A 27351-nucleotide genomic window follows, 5' to 3' on the forward strand; every position below is an offset into this window, starting at 1 on the left:
TACGACTATTATTCAAATTTACACACCAACCACTAAGGCCAAAGATGAAGAAATATGAAGATTTTTACCAGCTTCTGCAGTCTGAAATTGATCAAACATGCAATCAGGATGCATTGATAATTACTTGTGATTGGTATGCAAAAGTTGGGAACAAAGAAGAAGTATGGGTAGTTGGAAAATACGGCCTTGGTGATAGAAACAATGCTGGAGATTGCCTGACGGAATTAGGCAAGGCCAACGACTTCTTCATTACAAATACCTTTTTTCACCAGCATAAATGTTGACTATACACATGGACCTCACCAGATGAAATAAACAGGAATCAAACTGACTACATATATGGAAAGAGATGGTGGAAAAGCTCAATATCATCAGTCAGAACAAGGCCAGTGGCTGACTGTGGAATTGACCATCAGTTGCTCATATGCAAGTTCAGTTTGAAACTGAAGAAAATTAGAACAAGTCCATGAGAGCCAAAGCATGACCTTGAGTGTACCCCATCTGAATTAAGAGACCATTGCAAGAATAGATTTGCTGCATTGAACACTAATGGCCTAAGACCAGATGAGTTGTGGAGTGACATCAAGGACATCATACACAAAGAAAGCAAGAGGTCATTAAAAAGACAGGAAAGAAAGAAAAGGCCAAAATGGATGTGAGAAGAGACTCTAAAACTTCCTTCTGAATGCTGAGCAGCTAAAGCGAAAGGAAGAAATTGTGAAGTAAAAGAACTGAACAGAAGATTTCAAAGCGCAGCTTGAGAAGATGAAGTATTATAATGACTTGTGCAAAGAGCTGGGGATAGAAAACCAAAGGAGAAGAATACACTTGGCACTTCTCAAGGTGAAAGAACTGAAGAAAAAAATGAAGCCTCAAGTTGCAATACTGAAGGATTCTATGGGAAAATTTTAAACTTTGCAGGAAGCAACAAAAGAAGGTGGAAGGAATACACTGAGTCTTTATACCAAAAAGAATTGGTAGATGTTCATCCATTTCAAGATGGTACCAACTGATGGTACTGAAGAAAGAAATCCAAGCTGCACTGAAAGCATTGGTGAAAAACAAGGCTCCAGGAATTGCCAGAACACCAACTGAGTTATTTCAACAAATGGATGCAGTACTGGAAGTGCTCACTCATCTATGCCAAGAAATTTGGAAGATAGCTACCCGGCCAGTCTATGGGAAGAGTTCAATATTTATGTCTATTCCCAAGAAAGATGATCTAACTGAATGCAGAAATTATTGAACAATATCATTAATATCACACACAAGTAAAATTTTGCTGAAGATCATTCAAAAGGGGCTGCAGCAGTATATCCACAGGAAAATTCTAGAAATTCAGGCTGGATTCAGAAGAGGACGTGGAACCAGGGATATTATTGCTGATGTCAGATGGGTCCTGGCTGAAAGCAGAGAATACCAGAAAGATGTTTACCTGTATTATATTGACTATGCAAAGGCGTTTGACTATGTGGATCATAAGAAATTATGGATAACATTGTGAAGAATGGGAATTCCAGAACACTTAATTGTGCTCATGAGGAGCCTGTACATAGATCAAGAGGCAATGATACTGTGTGGTTTCAAGTCAGGAAAGGTGTGCATTAGGGTTGTATCCTTTCACCATACTTATTCAATCTGTATGCTGAGAAAATAATCCAAGAAGCTGGACTATATGAAGAACAGGGCATCAGGATTGGAGGAAGATGCATTAACAACCTGCGTTATGCAGATGACAGAACCTTACTTGCTAAAAGTGAAGAGGACTTGAAGCACTTACCAATGAAGGCCAAAGACCACAGACTTCAGTTTGGATTACACCTCAATATAAAAAAAACAAAAGTCCTCACAACTGGACCAAAAGCAACATAATGATAAACTGAGAAAAGATTGAAGTTATCAAGGATTTCATTTAACTTGGATCCACAATCAACACCCATGGCAGCAACAGTCAGGAAATTAAAAGACACATTGCATTGGGCAAAACTGTTGCAAAGGACCTCTTTAAAGATGTCACCTTGAAGACTAAGGTTAGCCTGACTCAAGCCATGGTGTTTTCAATCACCTCATATCTGTGCAAAAGCTGGACAGTGAATAAGGAAGACCAAAGAAGAATTGACACCTTTGAACTGTGGTGTTGGCAAAGAATATTGAATACACCAGGGACGCCAAAAGAACAAACAGGTCTGTCTTGGAAGAAGTACAACCAGGGTGCTCCTTAGAAGCAACGATGGTGAGACTGTGTCTTACATGCTTTGGACATGTTGTCAGGAGAGATCAGTCCCTGGAGAATGGCATCATGCTTGATAAAGTACACGGTCAGCGGAAAAGAGGAAAACCCTCAACAAGATGGATTGACACAGTGGCTGCCACAATGGGCTCAAGCATAAGAAGGATTGTGAGCATGGTGCAGGACCGGGCAGTGTTTCGTTTTTTGGTATATAGGGTCACTATGAGTCAGAGCCGACTCAACAGCACCTAACAATAACAACAATATTTTGGTTACCAGCCAATCTCAACCACTGATAGCTGGCCCACTTTTCACCACACTATTAGGCAGGCTGCTTCAGAAAAACATACACAGGTGAGGTCAGATAAAATTTTCAGAGCTGATTAAGAACTGCTTTGAAACTGGTTTCCATCAAAAAATCTCTTGGAATAATGGAAAACAAAGGATGAATGCAAAGGTGCAAATCATTTTTTAAAATGATCACTGACATGAAATAATGCTTAAATGAGAATTCCAACAAAAGTATCAATCTTTACCTTTTCTCTTTTTAGCAGAAACTCCATTTCAATGCACAGCTTTGACAGGATTCACTCTAATTACTTCAGTTCCTGGGAATGCTGACAGTTTCATTGTGGTTTCCCCAAATTACTGCAGACCAGAAACATAAACAAATACAAAGTAATCATGTCAGTAAGGATGAACATAACATAGCTGCAAATGTTTCCAAGTGAAGTCCTGAAGTAAGTTAGTTTCCCCTTGCAACATAAAGAGGTTTGAATTAAGAAATGTGGCTCATGTTTAAGGATAGCTCCAATATCTCAAAACTAAAATAAAAGTGTTTATATAGCTAAACTCATATGAAAATTCTTTGTCAGAAATTCTGTGCTTGTTGTACAAAATGTCATCTAAAGCGCACAGCCCAAGAGTGTTGGGACCCTTGACTCAACTGCTCCAAACTGGTATAGTTCGAGTCCCTCTGGAAACTCTAATTGACCTTCTAGTCTCTAGATTATTGCTTTTGCCAAAATGTCTTTCTTTCCTATAGTTTTACGGAAAGTCTTACAGCCATTGCTGGAAGCCTTCGACCCTTTGCAGTCAACCTACACGCTACTCACTGAACCCTGGCAACCACGAATCTGCTCTCTGTCATTGTAGAAGAGTTTTGTGTGTTTTAGAATTTCATATAAATGAAATTATTCACTATGTACTCTTTTCTGTCTGGATTTTTTCACTTAGCCTAATTTTTTGAGATGCATCCAAATTGTTGTTTGCATCAGTAGTGAGGTTTTTTTTTTTCCCCTTTCTTTTTAACAAAACTCCAGACCTTATTTGGATTTCACCAGTTTCCCTATTAATATAAATTGTTCTCTATAGCAAGTTTAGAGGCAGCATAAGCAAACCGCACTAGTTTAGAGGTGCAGTCCTGCTGCTAGATGAAAGCTGGCACTAGGGAAATAAGAGGACAAGCAGTTAAGAAACCATCACCCTAGTCCAGGATAGTGATGATGGTGGCTTAGGCTAGAATATTGACTGGCAGTGGTGAGAAGAGGTTGAATTTAGGATACATTTTGAAGGTGTTTCCTATAGGTCTTGTTGGTAGACTGGAAGTGGGTTGTGAGCCAAAGACACCAAGAAGAAACCAAGCCTTATGTACTGTGGTGTTGAATCCTTTGGGGAATTGAATTTCTGATAGTAACTGAGGTAAACAGTGACTCCAGGCATGGTGGAATTATTTCTGAGGGTCTTTTAAAGGCAGGTGGTAATTACAGCCTCTTCTTTGAGGGACTGAATGCTTAAGCAATGTTGTAGCAGTGGCAGAGTAGGGCATGGACCTGAATTATTTTCTAGAGTACATGAGGTTCTAGGACCTCTATCAAACTGTGCTCCAGACTGCAGTGAGGGAAGGGAATAATAGTAAGGGGGCTGAAGGATCTCCTTGGACCATTTATAAATTCAAATAATGTATTCCACTTTTTCATAGAATTGATTTGATTGTCCACCAAACTAAAATGTTTGGTTGCAAACTAATTTTTAATGCTGTAACAAAGAAAGAATTTTAGATGCCCTCATCAAAAACGTACAGTTGCCCCCCACCGTAGCACATAATAAGCCGTGCTTTAGAAAAAACTCACTGTTCCCTCAGTTTCTACAACCTGACAAGTAACTGTCCTGTCTGAGATTTTTGTTATCCTAGTAAAAATACAAAGGGCATCAGAATAACAAATCTTTATTTTCTGTGGCATGATACCTATCCTGTGAGAAATGTGTTGTTTGAGTGCCGAGAACTCTTTTCCTTGGGTAAATTCCAACCGTTATCAGTATGTTTCCAGTGGTAGTGTGCATAACATAAATCTTTTCCTCAGTGGTAGTGTATCTAACCTATGGCATTGGCCTGACCAATCATGGTGTCCATCTCTCTGTCCAAAGCGATTGGTCCAAATGTTGACATATGTCACAAATAGTACTATTCAGAGTTCATGAAAGAGATTCTATTTATCAAGGTAAGAGGAAAGAAAGGCTCTTTCTTTTCATTTAAAATTATAAGCTGTAAATTTTACTTAAGCCAGACATTGCCAGTGGTCATCATTTCCACCACATGGAGATAGTCTGAGAATAAGAGAGATATGGAGAAATTGGCTGCAAATGAAGAGAGATACAGCTCAGATCACATCTTTGAATATCTGAATCTATCTTGAGTCAATTTTACCATTGTACTTCTCAGTTGTCATACTAGTTATCTAGTGCTCTATATTAATAGTGTAATATATGATGTTTAACAGGTCATAGACTTTTTTTTTTGCAATACTGAAGGATTCTACAGGGAAAATATTGAGTGACACAGGAAGCATCAAAAGAAGATGGAAGGAATACAGAGTCACTATACCAAAAAGAATTCAACTGTCAACCATTTTAGGAGGTAACATATGAAAAGCAACTGATGGTACTAAAGGAAGACATCCAAGCTGCACTGAAGGCATTGATGAAAATCAAGGCTCTGGGAATTGAAAGAATATCAACTGAGATGTTTCAAGAAACGGATGCAGCACTAGAAGTGCTCGCTTGTCTGTGGAAGTCTATTTGGAAGACAGCTACCTGGCCAACTGACTGAAAGAGATCCATATTTGTGCCTAGTCCCAAGAAAGGTGATCCAACCAAATGCAGAAATTATAGAACAATATCATTAATATCACATATAAGCAAAATTTTCCTAAAGATCATACAAAAGTGGCTGCAACAGTACATCAACAGGGAACTGCCAGAAATTCAAGCTGGATTTGGAAGAGGACATGGAACCAGGGTTATCGTTGCTGATGTCAGATGGGTCCTGGATGAAAGCAGAGAATACCAGAAAGATGTTTACCTGTGTTTTATTGACTATGCTAAGGCACTTGACTGTGTGGGTCATAACAAATTATGGATACCATTTGGGAGAATGGAAATTCCAGAACACTTAATTGTGCTTATGAGGAATCTGTACATGGATTAAGAGGCAGTCATTCAAACAGAACAAGAGCCTATTGCATGGTTTAAAATTAGAAAACTTGTGCATCAGGTTGTATCCTTTCACCATACCTATTCAATCTGTATGCTGAGCAAATAATCCAAGAAGCTGGACTATATGAAGAAGAATGGGACATCAGGATTGGAGGAAGACTCACTAACAACCTGCATTATACAAATGACACAACCTTGCTTGCTGAAAGTGAAGAGGGCTTGAAGCACTTACTGATAAAGATCAAAGACCACGGGTTTCAGTATGGTTTATACCTCAATATAAAGAAAACAAACACCCTCACAACTGGACCAACAAGCAGCATCTTGTGATAAACAGAGAAAAGATTGAAGTTGTTGAGCATTTCATTTTACTAGGATCCACAGTCAACACCCATGATGGCAGCAGTCAAGAAATCAAAAGTAGCATTGCATTGGGCAAATCGTCTGCAAAAGATCTCTTTAAAGTGTTGAAAAGCAAAGATGTCACTTTGAGAGCTAAGGTGCTCCTGACCCAAGCCATGGTGTTTTCAATCACCTCACATGCATCTGAAAGCTGGACAGTGAATAAGGATGATAAAAGAATAATTGATGCCTTTGAATTGTGGTGTTGGTGAAGAATATTGAATATATGATGGACTGCCAAAAGAACAAACAGGTCTTGGGAAAAGTACAACCAGAATGTGTCTTAGAAGCAAGGATGGTGAGACTTTGTCTCACATACTTTGGACATGTTATCAAGAGGGACTGGTCCCTGGAGAAGGGCATCATGCTTGGTAAAGTAGAGGGGAAGGGAAAAAGAGGAAGACCCTCAACGAGATGGATTGACACAGTGGTTGCAACAATGGGCTCAAGCGTAACAACAATTGTAAGGATGGCACAGGGCTAGGCAGTGTTTCTTTTGGAACTGACTTGATGTACCTAACATCAACAACAACATAGTATTTAAAATTTCACAAAATATTTCATATACATTTCTATGCTCAACGAGTATAATGGTCAGGCATACCTTCCAGCATCTTTCAGAAAAGGAGTGAAAAAATGAAGTTATTATTAATGTAATGTCAAAGTAACCCAGCAGGTAGTGTGGCATAGCTGTCAGGGCATTTTCATTGCCATGCATCTTATCAATCTGGTTTACACCATGTTGTTCCCCTGTACAATTGCTTAGGCCTGCTGGCCCAAACAAAGGCGTTTTCACCCTCAACGAATGTTCCCTTTCTATTTCCAAACTAGCTTCTCCTGTGAATATGATTAATCCCCACTGCCCAAAAGATTAATGAACTGACATGGATGGCATTCCAGTCTGAATATTCAATTATTATCCAGGCTTTTTTTTAAGGGAAGTAGATACATTAACTCTATTTTCATGTCTATACTTCTCAATACCACATTGCAAATTTGTTTACAAAGAGAAATTTCCCAGTATGTCACAGAAACAAGGACAGGGACATAAAAAGGAATTCTTGCTTTTCACTATAAGGTATTAAAATTTAACAGAGGTAATACTATAATAGAATGATATCAGCAGTGGGTGGAAATGGAAGGCTGGTATTTCTTCTGTAAAATGTTAGAATGTTGCTGTATTTATTCTTACAAAGAAATGTGAATATCTGCAAAAGCAAAGCCTATATTGTACAAGAGGACAGAGTTACAGATTCACAGAACAGGGTTTGACAGTCTTTGGCTTCCTAAAAGAAGCTTATGTTTTTACTTTTAAAACATAAGTAGCATAGAAGTGTTAATCAAAATTACTCAGTGTGCAATGTAAGGCATTTTCATTTTAAGCTTTGTTCCATTTATTTTTGACATATAAAAAAAAACATATATAATGCACTAAATCAGCCGATGAGAAAAAAAAATTACATTCTTAATAACGCTTTAAGATATGATCTGTGTTATCTCTCCTGTGAAGTTAATTACTTCCTCTGCTTTTGGCTAAAATCTCAGCTCTTTTCCTAATCTCCGTTAAATTTACTTCAGTTTCTCCCCACGACACCACTACATTTCCCTGACACACAATAAGCTCTCACACATTTTATAAAGTATTATCATCCCAGGGGAATTAACTCCCTTCTAAGAAAATAACTGAAAGTAGAGAAGGAAAATGTTGCTGATTGTCTTTCTTTCTCGGTGGCAATAGCAATTTTTGTCCATTAAATAGGAATGGTACAAAGAATAAAATTCAGGTACTCCCAGCCAGGCAAATCAACCACAGGAAATTATATGGTAACATCTAAGTTTTGTGTGCTTGTACGTGGAAAGAGCATCAGGCCATGAGAATTGAAATAGCTTATCAATAAGGGATTTCATTTATCTAAAATGACTATGTGGTAAAACTGAAAAAGAAGAGCCTCTTGATAAAAATTAAATTTTAATGATTTTAAAAGTTATTATTATCAACACATTGCCCCACTCATTTCTGACTAGCATCGTGTTCTTTAGCCTCAATATACAGTCAAGAAAAGTGTATGCCTGGGATGGAGAGAGGCCCTGGACAGAAGGGAATCAGGGAAGGTATGACGTTAGAAAGGGCAATTAAATGGAAATTTAAAATATTGCTCAAGATTTAGCAACTTAGTGTTTGTGGATATGAAATAAATCAAAGTGAAAAAAAAAAAATCCAAAGTATGAAAGTTGTTGTTAGTTGCCATTGAGTCTGTTCTGACTCATCATGACCCTTTGTACAACAGAATGAAACACTGCCCGGTCCCGCGTCTCCTCACAGGCATTATGTTTGAGCCATTGTTGCAGCCACTGTGTCAGTCCATCTCATTGAGAATCTTCCTCTTTTTCGCTGACCCTCTACTTTACCAAGCATGATGTCCTTCTCTAGGGACTGGTTCTTCCTGATAACATGTCAAAATATGTGAGATGGTGGGTACATTGTATTTTTTTTTCCTAATTTTTATATGGATTTGATAAATATCCTCTTTGGCTTTGGTCTGTATTTAGTTGTTTTGTTTTTTTTAAGTAACTTTTAAAAGTCATGTACCTCAAAACTGACTAGCATTTGAGTAAACACTGATCTGCTAAAGAAGAGCTAGGTCCTAAAACTGAAAATCAAATATAATTCTGGTGGGACCAGCTTTGGTCCTCATGCTCTTGGATATGGTTTTTGTAGGGGGAAGGTGGGTGCCTCTAAGATATACTTCTGGAAGTCATTTGTTGAAATGGTACCCAGCACAAGGAGGAAAGCCAGAAATGGAAATGCTCAGAAATTCCCAGAGAAAAAGCCAGGCTTTTAGTTCATACTATTCTTCTTACCAAAAAAAACCAAACCTGTTGTTGCAGAGTCCATTCCCACTCAAAGTGACCCTCTAGGACAAAGCAGAACTGTCCTATAGGGTTTCCAGGGAGGTGGATTCAAATTGCTCACTTTTTTGTTAGCAGCCATAGCTCTTAACCACTGCACCACCAGGGCTCCGCTATTCATCTTAGTAGATTTTAAATCTAGTAGAGACAGTTGTTGTGGGTTAAGTGCCATCTAATCGGTTACCACTCATAGCAACAGAATGAGACACTGCCATTTCTGTGCCATCCTCACAACGGTTGTTATACTTCAGCCCATTGTTGCAGCCTCTGCGTCAATCCCTCCTGTTGAGGGTCTTCCTCTTCTTCACTGACCCTGTACTTTACCCAGCATGATGTTCTTCTCCAGGGACTGGTCCCTCCCGATATCATGTCCAAAGTATTTGAGATGTAGTCTCACCATCCTTGCTTCTAAGGAGCATTCTGGTTCCACTTCTTCCAAGAGATTTGTTTGTTTTTTTGGCAGTCCATAGTATATTCAATATTCTTCACCAACACCACAAATAGTAGACCATATGATTGTCCAATTCAAAATGGCCAATGTCAGTCCATTTCTCCTCACTAATGCCTAGGATATCAATGATTATGTGTTCCATTTCATTTTTGACGATTTCCAATTTTCCTAGGTTCATACTCTGTACATTCCATCTTCCGATTATTAATGGTTGTTTGCAGCCATCTGCTCTCTCTTCTAATGTTGAATTCAAGAAGGACATAATTCACTAGACACATCAGCAAATGAAGGTCCTGAAAGCTTGACTTCCATCCACGTCATTAAGGTCAACTCTACTATGAGGAGGCATTCTTCCCCAGTCATATTTTGAGTGCCTTCCAACTTGAGCAGCCCATCTTCCAGCACTATATCAGATCGTGTTTCGCTGCTTTTCATAAAGTTTTCACTGACCAATTCTTTTCAGATGTAGACTGCCAGGCCTTTCTCCCTAGTCTGTCTTAGTCTGGAAGCTTAGCTGAAACCTGTCTGCCATGGGTGACCCTGTTGGTATTTGAATACTGGTGGCATAGCTTCCAGCATCACAGCAACATGCAAGCCCCAGTGTAGGACAAATTGACAGACACATGGGGGAATAGAGGCCAGGTTATTGATTTTTAAATGAATGTATTCTATAAATTTATATTTTCCAAAGTGATAAAAATGGATAGCCCTTTACCCTGATGTATATAAGGTCAGGGGTATAGCCTCATGTAGTAATCACAAGTTTATCAGAAACAACGCTTGTATAATGAATACTCAAACTGAAGGCTTAGAACTGACAAGTGAAAATACATATGTTCCTATTTTAGAAATTAATCTTTAGGTAAAATTCCTTTGTGTTTTAGCTTAGCATTCCCAGCTGTTTCTAGTGGAAAGCGATTTAAATTTATGTCTATATTTCAGGTTTCTCCTCAGGAGGCTGCTATCAAATTTCCCTCAGTCAGAATTGACTCAGCAGCAACGGGTATTCAACAATAGCCCAGAATATTTCCATGTTTTTGATACTAGAAGAGTAAAGATCCCCCAATAACATAATTTACATATACTTTTCTACCACACAATGTCTGTTAGATTCGAATTTCCATAAATTCCCAGAGCAATTTCAATAAAAGTAAAAAGAAAAGATAAATTTCATTTTTATATTGGTTAACTTAATGTATAGAATTATACTTGATTGCAGACAATGAATTTTAAAAAAAGATAATAGTAGTATCTGAGCGGTTAAAGAGAAACTTATGGAAATAAAAACATGTTTTGTATATTTTTAGAACAAGAAGATGGAAAAACAAAAAGAAAAAATCACAGAATCTCAAGGGAGGGTAAAGAGTAAAATTAAAAATGTCCAAAACATTATTGCAAATCATACGATGTTCTGATTACAATGAATGAGCGAGCAGGGACATAGAATGGAAGAGTTCACCTTTAATATAGACTATAAATACTCTATATAGTCTAACCTATGAGCAATACCTCACCCACTGCAGAAGATAACTAAATATTTTTATCTTTACCAAGTCAATACAATTATTGTAAAGCACAACTGAATTATTTTTCTGATTCACATGTTCACTTGGACACCAATTACTGCTGGTGATCTGCAGGCCACAGATCTCCCCCTTCTTTCATGCCTAAGGGACTTCCAAGGTTCTTTTTAACTCATGGACCAAATCTTGCGTAACAAACACAAAAGTCATGACGTTCAGAGGGGCACATTTCATAGAAGGACAGCTCCCATTTAGAATAACAATAAATGGATGTGTTAGTTCTACTAAAATACTCTGTTAAAAACTTTATTTAAAAGAGGATCCCATAGAAGTGTGGAGGGAGAGAATTCTGATCCTGAATCCTTAGCTGTTTCCTAGAATCAATCAAGGCCTAGATGAATGTGCTGGCCAACTCATATATCTGAGACCATAGAAGAAACACTCAAGGCCAAAGTTCAAGGTTCCAAATGTGAAAAATGTAGAGCATATAGAGTGAAGCAGGGCCTGTAAGATCTGGACTGAGGCCAATTAGGAGGCCCTCCAGGTAGATCGGCTTTCAAAGCTGATCCACTAAGGATGTGGTCCTAAAAAATTAAGGATTGTTACCACTAGGAATACCAATGAGGACCAGACAGGCTTTACTCATAAACATAACATCACACCGTTCTTTGTATTACTTTCATTGTTTGCATGAAATAATCCAGAAATACTTTTATCTCAACAAAAGACATGGTTATATTTTCAAAAATAAATTATTGCAATGTTAGAGAATTAGCTAACAGGAAAACACAGAGCAAGTATGAAAAATGGAATTCATGATTTTAATTCCTGTCTCACTCAGTCAACAGGTGAGGCCCCACAGTTTCTCTGAAAGAACATTTTAAGCAGAGAATAAGTAGAGCTTCAATACCAGCTGAAATCTGTCTGGATTTGCAGAAAAAGTGGGACTCATTCCAAAAACTTCCTTCTAGTTATAGCCTCTGTAATGCCACAGCCATAATTTAACAATTGTGCCAATTGAAAGTTGAAAACTGAAGGTTTAATGATGTTTCTGCAAAAGGATTGCACTTGACTACCCTATTACCTCATTTCTCATAAAATTAGGAGACTTGTTTCACTTACCCCTAGCTTGAGGCAATCCCAAAAGGCACATAGAAAGAAAAGTGCCTGGTAAACATCAGCTTTCAACAAGTGTTTAAGGGTGGTGTGTATGTAAGAATGAATGAGTGAATGAATCACTGATCTGCCTCTAAGGAATGACTTGGAATGTGTGGATGGTATTAGGAGAAATAGACACACCTTCTGGAATCAGGTTACTCTCAACACCTCTTCTGGATAGAATTAGAACAGAATCTAGAAATGACGAGCTGATGATGAAACCCTGAAGAAGCAAATGCTCAAATATATCTTTTTTTAGAGGCACCATTAAGTTGTCTATGAAGTAAGTCAAATACCTTTGAAAATAATCTTCACAGAGGAAGGGTTTGAAAATAAAGTGGATAGAGATAAATTCACTGACCGTATTTTTAGAACTTTTGTTTTAAATATATCTGTATCACAATATCTATTAAAGGGATCTGAAGCAAAGATCTCATACAGTAAGCACATAATAATTGGAAACTTAATTGTAAAGTGATTCTGATGTATATGGCAAGTTAATCTGAAGAGAAAATGTATTTTATTCTGTCTCTTTTTATTTTTTCAAGTGCATTTCAATGTTGGCTCACCTCACTGAAGACAGTAGGCACTAGGAAGGCACAAGTTACTATTTAACGGGTACATAATTTTACAATAAGCCCCAGCCATCTGCTCTCTCCTCTAATGATGAGTTCAAGAAGGACATAATTCACTAGACATGACACAAAAGGCTGATGGAGAGACAGAGCCAAGATGGCGGAATAGACAGACGCTTCCGGTGAGCCCTCTTTACAACAAAGACCTGAAAAAACAAGGGAAACGAGTATATTTGTGACAAGCTGGGAGCCCTGAGCATCCAAGGCAAGCTTAGACAATGAACCGAGAGACGGGGGAGGAAGAGACCATTCGGAAGTGGAGAGGAGTTACCGGACCAAACCGTGGGGAGCCCTCAGGCACCATTCCTGGAGCGGTGGCTGCGGTGGCGGGCTGGTACTAGCGTTTGCCTGCTGTTTCCTCAGGGAGAAGCAGCCAGCCACACACCCTACTCATACCTCCGGAACCTGAGAAGAATGGCTCTCAGAAAAAGCTAAGTACTTGCGTATATTTTACCGTACCCCCCTCCTCCGCCCCCAAGCTGGAATCCCTGGGCCTGAGATAGGACCTTGTGGAGCACCTAGAGCCATCCCCATGGCCTTGAGGAAGGAAAAAATTTGCAATTGGGGGAAAAAGATAATTTGCTAGCTCTATTAACTGGAGGAGCTCAGGACAGAAGCAGCTCCTGTCTAGGCATAAACCATCCATGGACCTCAAGCATCTTTCCCTTCTGCATGAACCTGTGTGGGCCTATTTTAGGAGAATAGGCACTTGTTGGCAAACTCCAACCATTTCAGCTGTGCGATGGAGAAGCAGGTGTTTGATGTTTGACATTGCTTTGCCTATTAAGGTCCTCACCTACCCACATCGGGGACCTAAGGTCACCCAGCTACCCGTGACAGGGGTCCAAAGATAAATGGTACCTCCCAGTCCTTACAACCAAAAACTTTGGGTGCCCATGGTCCCTCTGCAGAACCCACCCACCTGCATGCTCTAGGGAATAGAGATGTGTTTTCCTCAGAGACATTTGGGGGTCAGTTCTCAGCCCCCTGCTATGCTCAGAGCGTTACCCCATGCTGCAATCAGATACTGGTATATACACCAATCACCCCTGCCCCTCTAAGACTGTAGGACAGAGCCTGTACCACACACTTGATGATCAGCTACCTGGAAACCTGAGCTGAATTCATACAAGAAACTTGAATGGACTCCTAGACTGATAATACCTGATAACAGCTCTAGCCATCTGGGGACAGGACATCAGAGCTCCAAAGGTGAAAATAATCAAGCTAGCTCACTCAAGCAACCCATGGGGTATACCAAAACAAAATAAAGCAAGCAGCTACAACACAGTAAGCAAGCATAAACTAATACAATAACTTATAGATGGCTCAGAGAAAACAGTCAATATCAAGTCACATAAAGAAACAGGCCATGATCACCTCAACAGGTTCTCAAAATAAAGAATCCAGGGATCTTTTAGATGAAAGTGTGTTCCTGGAATTACCAGATGCAGAATACAAAAGTTTAATATACAGAACCCTTCAAGACATCAGGAAGGAAATGAGGCAATACGCAGAACAAGCCAAGAAACACACACAGATAAAGCAAATGAAGCAATTAGAAAGATTATTCAGAAACATAATGGAAAGTTTAATAAGCTTGAAAAATCCGTAGACAGACAGCAATCAGAAATTCAGAAGATTAACAATAAAATTACAGAATTAGACAACTCGATAGAAAGTCAGAGGAGCAGAATTGAGCAAGTAGAAGGCAGAATTTCTGAATTCAAAGATAAATCACTTGGCACTAATATATTTGAAGAAAAATCAGATAAAAGAATTAAAAAAAAATGAAGAAACCTTAAGAATCATGCGGGACTCTATCAAGAGAAATAACCTATGAGTGATTGGAGTACCAGAACAGGGAGGGATAACAGAATATACAGAGAGGATTGTTGAAGATTTGTTGGCAGAAAACTTCCCTGATATTGTGAAAGATGAGAAGATATCTATCCAAGATACTCATTGAACTCCACATAAGGTAGATCTTAAAAGAAAGTCACCAAGGCATATTATAATCAAACTTGCCAAAACCAAAGATAGAGAATTATAAGACCAACAAAGGATAAACAAAAAGTCACCTACAAAGGAGAGCCAATAAGGATAAGGTCGGACTACTAGGCAGAAACCACGCAGGCAAGAAGGCAACGGGATGACATATTTAAAAAATTGAAGGAAAAAAATTGCCTGCCAAGAATCATATATCCGTCAAAACTGTCTCTGAAATATGAAGGTGAAATTAAGACATTTTCGGATAAACACAAGTTGAGGGAATTCGTAAAAACCAAACCAAAACTACAAGAAATACTAAAGGGAGTTCTTTGGTTAGAAAATCAATAATACCAGGTATCAAACCAAGACTAGAAAACTGGGCACAGCAATCAGAAGTCAACCCAGACAAGGAAATCCAAAAACACAAAACGAGATTATATAAAAAAAAAAAAAAACTCAAAACAGGGTAACAGCGATGTTATTATATACAAGAAGACAACATTACAATAATAAAGAGGGACTAAGAAATGGAATCATATACCTTCCATATGGAGAGGAAGATATGGTGATACAAAGAAATAAAAGTTAGTTTTAAATTTAGAAAAATAGGGGTAAATAATAAGGTAACCACAAAGGAGACGAACTATCCTACTCATCAAAATAAAATACAAGGGAAAAATAGAGACTCAGCAGAAACAAAATCAACAACAACAAATAGAGGAAAGGACAATATATAAAGATAATCTACTCAGCACAAAAAATTAAGTGGGAAAAAGAAACTGTCAACAACACAAAAAAAGACATCAAAATGATAGCAGTAAATTCATACCTATCCATAATTACCCTGAATGTAAACGGACTAAATTCACCAATAAAGACACAGAGAGTGGCAGAATGGATTAAAAAAAAAGATCGGTCTATATGCTGCCTACAAGAGACACACCTTAGACTTAGAGACACCAATAAACTAAAACTCAAAGGATATCAAGCAAAAAAGCAATCAAAAAAGAGCAGGAGTGGCAATATTAATTTCTGACAAAATAGATTTTAAATTTAAATCCATTTTTGAAGGATAAGGAAGGACACTACATAATGATTAAAGGGACAATACATCAAGAGGATATAACCATATTAAATATTTATGCACTCAGTGACATGGCTGCAAGATACATAAAAGGAACTCTATCAGCATTGAAAAGCAAGATAGACAGCTCCACAATAATAGTAGGAGACTTCAACACACCACTTTTGGTGAAGGACAGGACATCCAGAAAGAAGCTCAATAAAGACATGGAAGATCTAAAGGCCACAATCAACCAACTCGACCTCATAGACATATACAGAACACTCCACCCAACAGCAGCCAACTATACATTCTTCTCTAGTGCACATGGAACATTCTCTAGAATAGACCACATATTAGGTCATAAAGCAAGCCTTAGCAGAATCCAAAACATTGAAATATTACAAAGCATCTTCTCTGACCACAAGGCCATAAAAGTGGAAATCAATAACAGGAAAAGCAGGGAAAGGAAATCAAACACTTGGAAACTGAACAATACCCTGCTCAAAAAAAAAGACTGGATTATAGAAGACATTAAGGATAGAATACAGAAATTCAGAGAATCAAAGAGAATGAAAACACTTCCTAACAGAACCTTTGGGACACAGCAAAAGCGGTGCTCAGAGGCCAATTTATATCAATAAATGCACACATCCAAAAAGAAGAAAGGGCCAAAATCAAAGAATTATCCCTGCAACTTGATCAAATAGAAAGAGAGCAACAAAAGAAACCCACAGGCACCAGAAGAAAACAAATAATAAAAATTAGAGCTGAACTAAATGAAATAGAAACCAGAAAAACAATTGAAAGAATTAACAAGACAAAAAGCTGGTTTTTCAAAAAAATCAACAAAATTGATAAACCTCTGGCCAAACTGACAAAAGAAAAACAGGAGAGGAAGCAAATAACCTGAATAAGAAATGAGATGGGCAATATTACAACAGACCCAATTGAAATTAAAAGAATCATATCAGATTACTATGAAAAACTGTACTCAAACAAATTTGAAAATGTAGAAGAAATGGATGAATTCCTAGAAACACACTATCTACCTAAGCTAACACAAGCAGAGGTAGAACAACTAAAAAAACCCATAACAAAAGAAGACATTGAAAAGGTAATCAAAAAACTCCCAACAACAAAAAAAAGCCCTGGTCCAGAAGGCTTCACTGCTGAGTTCTAACAAACTTTCAAAGAAGAATTAACACCGCTACTACTAAAGGTATTTCAAAGCATAGAAAAAGGACGGAATACTACCAAACTCATTCTATGAAGCCACCATATCCCTGATACCAAAACCAGGTAAAGACACCGCAAGAAAAGAAAATTATACACCTATATCCCTCATGAATGTAGACGCAAAAATCCTCAACAAAATTCTAGCCAATAGAATTCAATAACATATCAAAAAAATAATTCACCACGACCAAGTGGGATTCCATACCAGGTATGCAGGGATGGTTCAACATTAGAAAAACAATTAATGTAATCCGCCACATAAATAAAACAAAAGACAAGAACCACATGATTTTATCAATTGATGCAGAAAAAACATTTGACAAAGTTCAACACATGTTCATGATAAAAACTCTCATCAAAATAAGAATAGAAGGAAAATTCCTCAACATAATAAAGAGCATTTATACAAAGCTAACAGCCAACATCACCCTAAATGGAGAGAGCCTGAAAGCATTCCCAATGAGATTGGGAACCAGACAAGGATGCCCTTTATCACCACTCTTATTCAACATTGTGCTGGAAGTCCTAGCCAAGCAATTAGGCTAGATAAAGAAATAAAGGGCATCCAGATTGGCAAGGAAGAAGTAAAAGTATCCCTATTTGCAGATGACATGATCTTATACACAGAAAACCCTAAGGAATCCTCCAGAAAACTACTGAAACTAATAGAAGAGTTCAGCTGAGTATCGGGATACAAGATAAACATACGAAAATCAGTTGGATTCCTCTACACCAACAAAAAGAACATCAAAGAGGAAATCACCAAATCAATGCCATTTACAGTAGCCCCCAAGAAGATAAAATACTTAGGAATAAATCTTATCAGAGATGTAAAAGACTTATACAAAGAAAACTACAGCACACTTCTGCAAGAAACCAAAAGAGACTCACTTAAGTGGAAAAACATACCTTGCTAGTCGATAGGAAGACTTAACTTTATAAAAATGTCTATTCTACCAAAAGCGATCTATACATTTAATGCAATTCCGATCCAAATCTCAACATTTTTTTAATGAGATGGAGAAACAAATCACCAACTTCATGTGGTAGGGAAAGAGGCCCCGGATAAATAAGGCATTACTGAAAAAGAAGAACAAAGTGGGAGGCCTTACTTTACCTAATTTTAGAACCTATTATACCGCCACAATAGTTAAAACAGCCTGGTACTGGTACAACAACAGACACATGGACCAACGGAACAGAATTAAGAATCCAGACATAAATCCATCCACATATGAGCAGTTGGTATTTGACAAAGACCCCAAAACAGTTAAATGGGGAAAAGACAGTCTTTTTAATAAATGGTGCTGGCATAACTGGATATCCATGTGCAAAAAAATGAAACAAGACCCATACCTCACTCCATGCACAAAAACTAACTCAAAATGAGTCAAAGACCTAGATATGAAATCTAAAATGATAAAGATCATGGAAGAAAAAATAGGGACAACCTTAGAAGCCCTAGTACATGGCATATACAGTATACAAAATATTATTAAGTCTGCAGAAGAAAAACTAGATAACTGGGAGCTCCTAAAAGTCAAACACCTATGCTCATCCAAAGACTTCACCAAAAGAGTAAAAAGACTACCTACAGACTGGGAAAAAGTTTTTAGCTATGACAATTCTCATCAGCGCCTGATCTCTAAAATCTACATGATACTGCAAAAACTCAACAAAAAAAGGCAACCCAATTAAAAAATGGGCAAAAGATGTGAACAGACACTTCACTAAGGAAGACATTCAGGTAGCTAACAGATACATGAGGAAATGTTCATGATCATTTGCCATTAGAGAAATGCAGATCAAAACTACAATGAGATTTCATGTCACTCCAACGAAAAAAAAACCCAGTGCCGTCGAAGTTAATCCAAGAAAAACAAAATAATAAGTGTTGGAGAGGCTGTGGAAAGATTGGAACACTTACACACTGCTGGTGGGAATGTGAAATGGTACAATCACTTTGGAAATCGAATTGGCACTTCCTTAAAAAGCTAGGAATAGAACTACAATATGATCCAGCAATCCCACTCCTTGGAATATATCCTAGAGAAATAAGAGCCTTTACACAAACAGATATATGCACACCCATGTTTATTGCAGCACTGTTTACAATAGCAAAAAGATGGAAGCAACCAAGTTGCCCATCAATGGATGAATGGATAAATAAATTATGGTGTATTCACACAATGGAATACTACACACAGATTAAGAACAGTGAGGAATCTGTGAAACATTTCATAACATGGAGGAACCTGGAGAGCATTATGCTGAGTGAAATTAGTCAGGTGGAAAAGGACAAATATTGTATAAGACCACTATTAAAGAACTTGAGAAATAGTTTAAACTGAGAAGAAAACATTCTTTTGTGGTTATTGGCGGGGGAGGGAGGGAGGGAGGGAGGGTGGGAAAGGGGATTCACTAATTAGTGGATAAGAACTACTTTAGGTGAAGGGAAAGACAGCACACAATACAGGGGAGGTCAGCACAAAGGGCCAAACCAAAAGCAAAGAAGTTTCTTGAATAAACCGAATGCTTCAAAGGCCAGTTAGCAGGGGCAGGGGTCTGGGGACCATGGTTTCAGGGGACATCTAAGTCAACTGGCATAATAAAATCTATTAAGGAAACATTCTGCATCCCACTTTGAAGAGTGGCGTCTGGGGTCTTAAACACTAGCAAGCAGCCATCTAAGATGTATCAATTGGTCTCAACCCACCTGGATCAAAGGAGATTGAAGAGCACCAAGGACACGAGACAATTATGAGCCCAAGAGACAGAAGGGGCCATATGAACCAGAGACTACATCATCCTGAGACCAGAAGAACTAGATGGTGCCTGGCTACAACCGATGACGGCCCTGACAAGGAACACAACAGAGAACCCATGAGGGAGCAGGAGAGCAGTGGGATGCAGACCCCAAATTCTCATAAGACCAGACTTAATGGTCTGACTGAGACTAGAAGGACCCTGGTGATCATGGCCCCCAGATCTTCTGTTGGCCCAGACAGAAACCATTCCCGAAGCCAACTCTTCAGACATGGATTGGACTGGACAATGGGCTGGAGAGGGATGCTGGTGAGGAGTGAGCTTCTTGGATCAGGTGGACACTTGAGACTATGTTGGCATCTCCTGCCTGGAGCGGAGATGAGAGGGTAGAGGGGGTTAGAAGCTGACAAAATGGACATGAAAAGAGAGAGTGGAGGAAGAGAGCAGGCTGTCTCATTAGGGGGAGAGTAATTGGGAGTGTGTAGCAAGGTGTATATGGGTTTGTGTGTGAGAGACTGACTTGATTTGTAAACTTTCACTTAAAGCACAATAAAAATTATTAAAAAAAAAAGGCTGATGGAAAGAATTTAAGTATTAGGTAGAGATTCTATCTAAAATGATCAGTTTAAGATAACACAGTTTTCTGACTTAAAACAGAAATCAGGGGAATTACTTACTGGCTCACCTTTGGAAAAAAGCAAATGCTTCTAAAGGAAATGAAAATTGATTTAAAAAAAAAAAAAACTTTTTATTAGATGCGTGCTTTTTGCTCTCCAACTCAAAAGATGTGACTGTAAGTTTCACGTAAATGCTTTTTGCAGTAGAAATTTCCTCTTTCCTTTCTTTCTCATTTTTTTAAAGAAGAGGGGATGTTAGAAACTCCATTTGTTTTGCACTATCTCCCAGTGTGAAATTGACAAGTAGTAGTACAAAGCTAATGACAGGGAAGGATGGAACTTAAGAGAACAGGAAGAGTATTTTTGAGCTTTTATTGTGACTAAGATAAATATTCACTACTATTGTCTTACCTTTCATTTATCATGGAGACATTATGGCTCCTACTATAATCTCTCACGTAAAGGATTTATTGTCTTTAACATGGTGAGATAGCAATGCATACGTATATATCTTCAAGATCCTCTTTTGCTTGTAGAGGGAATGGCTGATAAATGGAAGTAAAGCTTCAGGAAACAAACTGAAGAGAATGGCTCTGCTTTTATGGGCAACATTAGAAATAAGTTTACAAAGCTAATTCCCAAAACAGGACAGCATTATATACTTTGCATGCCACACTAAAGAATTTCATAGTTCAGTTCTCAAAATTAAGGGAAGTATCACAGAAGCTCATGATGCTGCGTTTTCTTTACTTTTCAACCAACCAGGATCATAGCTATCACATGGGGGTGGAGGGTGGGAATGAGCATAGCTTTTAAAAGGTTACACAAAGAAATTAGAATTCTCTTTTCTGTTCCTCTACATATTTTATCACGGAAACAAAGAAGGTTGGTGGAGTTTTTTGCTAGTGTCACATGCTGTAACCCAAAATCTGTTGTCAGATATGAACACTAATTGCACAACCCATGGAACACACAATTAACTTCCGTGAGTATTGCTGAGCACACATCCAGAAGACTTCTCGGTAGTTTTTGCAGTGATGGTTTTTGGTTCTTTTTTACCCACTCACTCGCATGGTTTACTATCCTTCTCAGAGGTAAGTACAAATCTCCCTGACGTCTTGTTAGTAAACAGATAAATCACATTCCTTGGAATGTAATTTGAGAGGAGACAAGTAAATGGGAAGGTATTCACCATTTTGTTCTGACTGTGAGGCAGAATGAAGAGTGTAGTTTACTCAAGAAGTTCCCTGTTTATTATGATGAATCAAAGAGAAACATAATTTAAGCAAGCAAACTTGGGCCTCACAAATTGAGTAATTTTTTTAAATATAGAAAATATTCACTGTAAAAAAGGATATGGCGAGAAAAAGGACATTGGTATCCATGTGCACAAACACTATTGGTAGAAGAATATACTGGTTCATTTTGTCTAGGCTGGAACTTGGCAATATATATCAATACCATGGAGGGAGCCCTGGTGGCATAATGGTTAAGAACTCAGGCTGCTAACCCAAGGGTGGACAGTTCGAATCCATTCACCAGCTGCTCCTCAGAAACCCTACAGATAGTTCTACTCCACCCTATAGGTTGGTATGAATCCAAACGGACTCAATGGCAATGGTTTTGTTTTGTTTTTTCTGGGTTTTTATATGTATCTATAGCCTTCTCTTTGACTCAGTAATTTCATTTTTTAAATGAGTATTTTATTGTGTTTAAGGTGAAAGTCTACACATAAAATTAGGTTCCCATTTAGCAAATTCTACACAAATTATTCAGTGGGATTGGTAAATTATTCACATTTTTCACAATGTGTCACTATTCATATTCATTCTGTTCTGGTTATACCACTTCCAGTACTCTAGTTTCCCTGTGTTCTTGCCTTCTCATCTTTGCTTTAGAGTGATTTTTGATCATTTGGTCTCTTATAGATGATTTTTCTTTAAAGAAGCCCATTACTCATGGGTAATATTCTTTATTTTATGAGCCAGTCTGTTATTTAGCTAAAAGGATAATTTTGTTTAAGGTTTACAGCATATCTCAGGCAATAGTCTTGGGGAGTCCTCTAGTCTCAACAGGTCCAGTAAGTCTAGACTTTTAAAAAATTTAATTCTATTCCACCTTTCTTTACCCTTCTATAAGGATCCAGTTATTGTGGTCTTGATCAGAATGATCTGTAGTGGTAGCCAGGCACCATCTAGTTCTGGTCTTAGGGTAGAGGAGGCCATTGTTGTTGTTAGGTGCCATACAGTTTGTTCCAACTCATAGCAACCCTAAGCACAACAGAACGAAACACTGCCTGGTCCTGCACCATCCTTACAGTCGTTGTTATGCTTGAGCTCATTGTTGCAGCCACTGTGTCAATCCACCTTGTTGAGGGTCTTCCTCTTTTCCGCTGACCCTGTACTCTGCCAAGCACGACGTCCTTCTCCAGGGACTGATCCCTCCTGACAACGTGTCCGAAGTACGTAAAATGCAGTCTCGCCATCCTTGCCTCTAAGGAGCATTCTGGCCACACTTCTTCCAAGACAGGTTTGTTCATTCTTTTGGCAGTCCATGGTATATTCAATATTCTTCGCCAACACCACAATTCAAAGACCATAGTATGTGTCAACTATTAGTCCTATAGACTACTTTCTTCTCTGAGCCTTTGGCTTCCTTTTTTCTCTTTTGTTCCAGAAAAGTAGAGACCAATAATCGTATCTTAGATCAGTAATTTCATTTTAAAGACTCTGTCCTTAAGAAAAAAAAAAAAAATGTATATATAGTGTTCCTCAAAGAGGAAACTCTGGTGGTGTAGTGGTTAAGTGCAATTTCTGCTAACTAAAAGATCGGCAGTTCGAATCCACCAGGTGCTCCTTGGAAATTCTATGGGGCAATTCTATTCTGCCCTATAGGGTCGCTATGAGTCGGAATCAACTTGATGGCAAAGGGTTTTTTTTTTTCTTTTTTGGTTCTTCAAAGATATATGCTGTAGGAAGAGTTTAAGTAACATAAATGTTCAACAAAGTGAGTTGTAATGCATTGTGGAGCATTCTTACATGCAGTGTTGTATAGCTAGTAAAATCATGTTTCTCAAAAGTATTTAAGGACTCATTCACATGCATATGGAAAATATATTAGGTTAAAAATATGGGGTACAAATCTACGTACAACAAATCCATACATACATTCCTATACACATTTTGGAGTTACATGGTGCAAATGATTAATACATTCCCCTCGGCTTCTAACTGAAAGATTGGAGGTTCAAGTCTATCCAGACCTGGACATCTACTTCTGAAAAATCTGCAACTGAAAATCTATAGAATGTAGTTCTACTCTGACACACATAAGGTCACCATGAAACAGGACTGACTAGACAGCGACTGGTTTTTTATACACATTTTTCGTCTTTATTTATGAATATAGTGTGTGTAAACAGATATATTGTTTTCTATTAATATTTGAAGCATTACGTAAATATATACCTACATGTGCATATATTACATTATAATTTATTATATATAATTAGTATATTTGTCTCCATATATTTTAGTTAGTTAGAAAGAAATACTCCAAATATTAGTTTCTGAATCTTAACATTTAAAGACACAGGAGCTTCAGATTATTTGTTTTTTATGCTTTCCTTTTTGTTGTTGTCCTATATTTTTATAATTAGGTTACATCTTTCTTAGAATAGAAAAATAGACATTAAAAACTTTTGGCTTGTCAACTAGAGTTAAGAAGTCACCATCTTTCATAGCTTAGATTACAATAAAAAAAATAGTAATCAATTAATTTCATCAAAGTCAATCAATTTACTCAAAAAATTGGGAAGGACAATGTTATGGATTGAATTGTGTCCCCCAGAAGATATGTTGAAGTCCTGACAACCATACCAGTGATTGTGACTTTATTTAAAAATATATCTTTCTTTGGAGACACTATCAGTTAAGTCATACTAGAGTAGTATGAGTCCTAGTCCTAGTTCCCTCTGTGTGGGATCTTATAAGAGGGAGAACAGACAAGGAAAAGGCCACATGCAGGGAGAAGGCACCATGTGGATCCATTTATAAGCCAAGGAATTCCAGGAAACACCCAGGGTTCCAGAAGCTGAAAGAGACAAGAGATTCCCTAGGACTGACAGAAAGAGAGAGCATAGCACTGCTGATGCTCTGAGTTTGGACTTCCAGACTCCAGAATGGTGATACAATAAATGTCTATCCCTTCAAAGCCACCCACTTTGTGGTATCTTGCTACGGTCCCATTGAGCCGCTTCTGACTCATAGTGACCCTGTAGGACGGAGTCGAACTGCCCCATAGGGTTTCCAAGAAACAGGTGGCGGATTTGACTTCTGACCTTTTGGTTAGCAGCCATAGCTCTTAACTTACATTACGCCACCAGGGCTCCTTTGTTATGGTAGTACTAGGAAACTAAGACAGGCTAGAACCTATAACTAGATTTCCCTCAGGAATGAGGCAGACACTGGGAGTGGGGTGGGGGTGACAGCAGAACTGACTTGGATATGAATTCAGAAATATAGTCTGGCAAATAGAATACTATGTCTAGAGATTATCTCTACCCCAGACAGGAGGTCAGCATTGGGAAAGGCCCATCCAGAAAATGTGCTAAAGTATAGGCAGAGCAGGATAGCTAGGACTTAAAGAATAGGGGCTCCTCAGAGACCTGAGCAAGTCAGAGGAACAGCAGCTGCTCAGCAGGCTATCACATTCCAGCCACTAGGACAGAACTTCAATCCCCAAGGATATGAGTGAACGAAAGAACACGATAACTACTACAGACTAAGGCATTAAATTTCCAGAAGCATAATTCAAAGTAGAGAATGAATCTCAGGGTTACAGTATAAGCAGAATATAGTCCCAGAATGAGAATAGTGGAATTAGGACCCAGGTCAGAAAAAACTGTGAATCAAGTAAGACATGAATTAAGTTGTAAGGCCATGTCAGAGACTTGTTTGGAGAAAGGAGATGGTATTTGCTTTTAGACATATTCCATTTGAAGGAATAGTGAGAAAGTCACGTAGAAATAGTCAATAGAACAGTTGGACTGGCAATTAGACTTAGAAGAGAGGTCGGACTACAGCAGATATTTGTAGTCATTGGCACAGAAACTATGTACTGGCTGTCTGTCTTTGGTGGCTCAGTGGTTGAGAGCTTAGCTGCTAAATGAAAGGTCAGCAGTTTGAACTCACCAGCCACTCCTTGGAAACCCTATGGGGCAGTTCTACCCTGTCCTGTAGGGGTCACTATAAGTCGGAATTCACCGGACAGCAACAGGTTTTGGTGCGTCTTTACCTCTGCCCAGATCAGTCTCCTCCAGTCTCTGCCCACCACAGCTGCTATATTTTGCATATTAGGAGCTGATCTTTGTTGACTGCTTATCCAGCCTGGCTTAGCAGCTGGCTTCATGTTGGGTTTGGCAGGGGCAGAGAATTGCTAGGAGGTGGGAACAAAGGGTGGTCTGGTTATTTCTACCTCAGTTCCTCCTTGCTTTCAGCTCTGGTTTCTTATAGTAGCTATGTCCTCCAATGATTACAACTCCCATTTTGAAGTTGCTTCCTGCAGGATTCCAGATCTCACTGGACTCTACAAGTTTGGTTCCCTCCTTTTCCTTCAGCCAGTGAGATAGAAATAATTTCCCACTATGGCTATTTTGTGTTTTTTTACACCATCCCTTCTTTAAGCCCTTAACTCTGCCCATACCTCTGTAATCTTTTTAAATTAATTCCTTCATTTGAGTAACCTGGGAGTGAATTTAGGTTCCTGACAGCTCCATGACTGAATCCGATGAAGGAGAAAATTCTCTTTGGGTAAAAAATATGTCTTCAGCTCAGAGGGTCAAGGACCAGACATTGTTGAACTTTGATACTTGGTATCTTGAGGACATGAAAAAAAGGTGGAGTGAAATCTTAGACAAGTGTGATGTTAAAACGTCTAAGAACTGAGGGAAAAAGAGGAGATGAGGAAAGTTTTTAGTCAGTGGTGGGAAATGCTGTAAAGAGGCCATGGAGGACAAAAACAAGGAAAAAAGTATTTAATTATCTAGTAGGCCACTTAGCCCTGGTTGCACAGTGGTTAAGTGGTATGGCTGCTAACCAAAAGGTTACCAGTTCAAATCCACCAGGAGCTCCTGCCCTATAGGGTTGCTGTGAGTCAGAATCAACTCAGTGGCAACGGGTTTGGTTTTTAGTAGGCCATTTGGTGACATTTAAGAGAAAAGAGAAAACCTTTGAGTCTAAACAATGGAGGGCACATTTCCAAGGGAGTAAGAACAAGAGTTGAGATGAAATTGGAACAGAAAATAGACTCCGTATTTTTAAATGCTTTGGCAGTAAGAAAACACAAATTAAACAATATCTAAAGAATATTGGGTGCTGTTAGCTGCTGTAGAGTTGGCCTTCAACTCATGATGACACCCAGAAACCCTGGTGGTGTAGTGGTTAAGTGCTGCAGTTGCTAATCAAAATGTCTGCAGTTCAAATCCACAAGGCACTCCTTGGAAATTCTATGGAGCAGTTCTACTCTTCTATAGGATCACTATGACCTACAGGTCATAATTGCTATGACTATGAGTTGGAATTGACTCAATGGCAATGGGTTCGGTTTTTGCGTTTTCACATGGCAACCCCACATACAACAGAACAAAACGCTGCCTGGTCCTGCACCATCTCCATGATTGGATGCAGATCTAACAATTGTGAACCATTGGCTTTACTTTGGCTAATTTTTAAAAGTAGACTTCAATCCCCCTAGTCCATCTTAAGATGTCACAGCGGTTCACTAGTTAAAGCACTCAACTGCTAACCAAAAGGTCGGCAGTTGGAACCCACCAGCCTCTCCAAGGGAGAGAGATATGGCAGTCTTTGTCTG

Source organism: Elephas maximus, chromosome 1 (assembly GCF_024166365.1).
Source record: "Elephas maximus indicus isolate mEleMax1 chromosome 1, mEleMax1 primary haplotype, whole genome shotgun sequence".
Lineage (NCBI taxonomy): Eukaryota > Metazoa > Chordata > Mammalia > Proboscidea > Elephantidae > Elephas > Elephas maximus.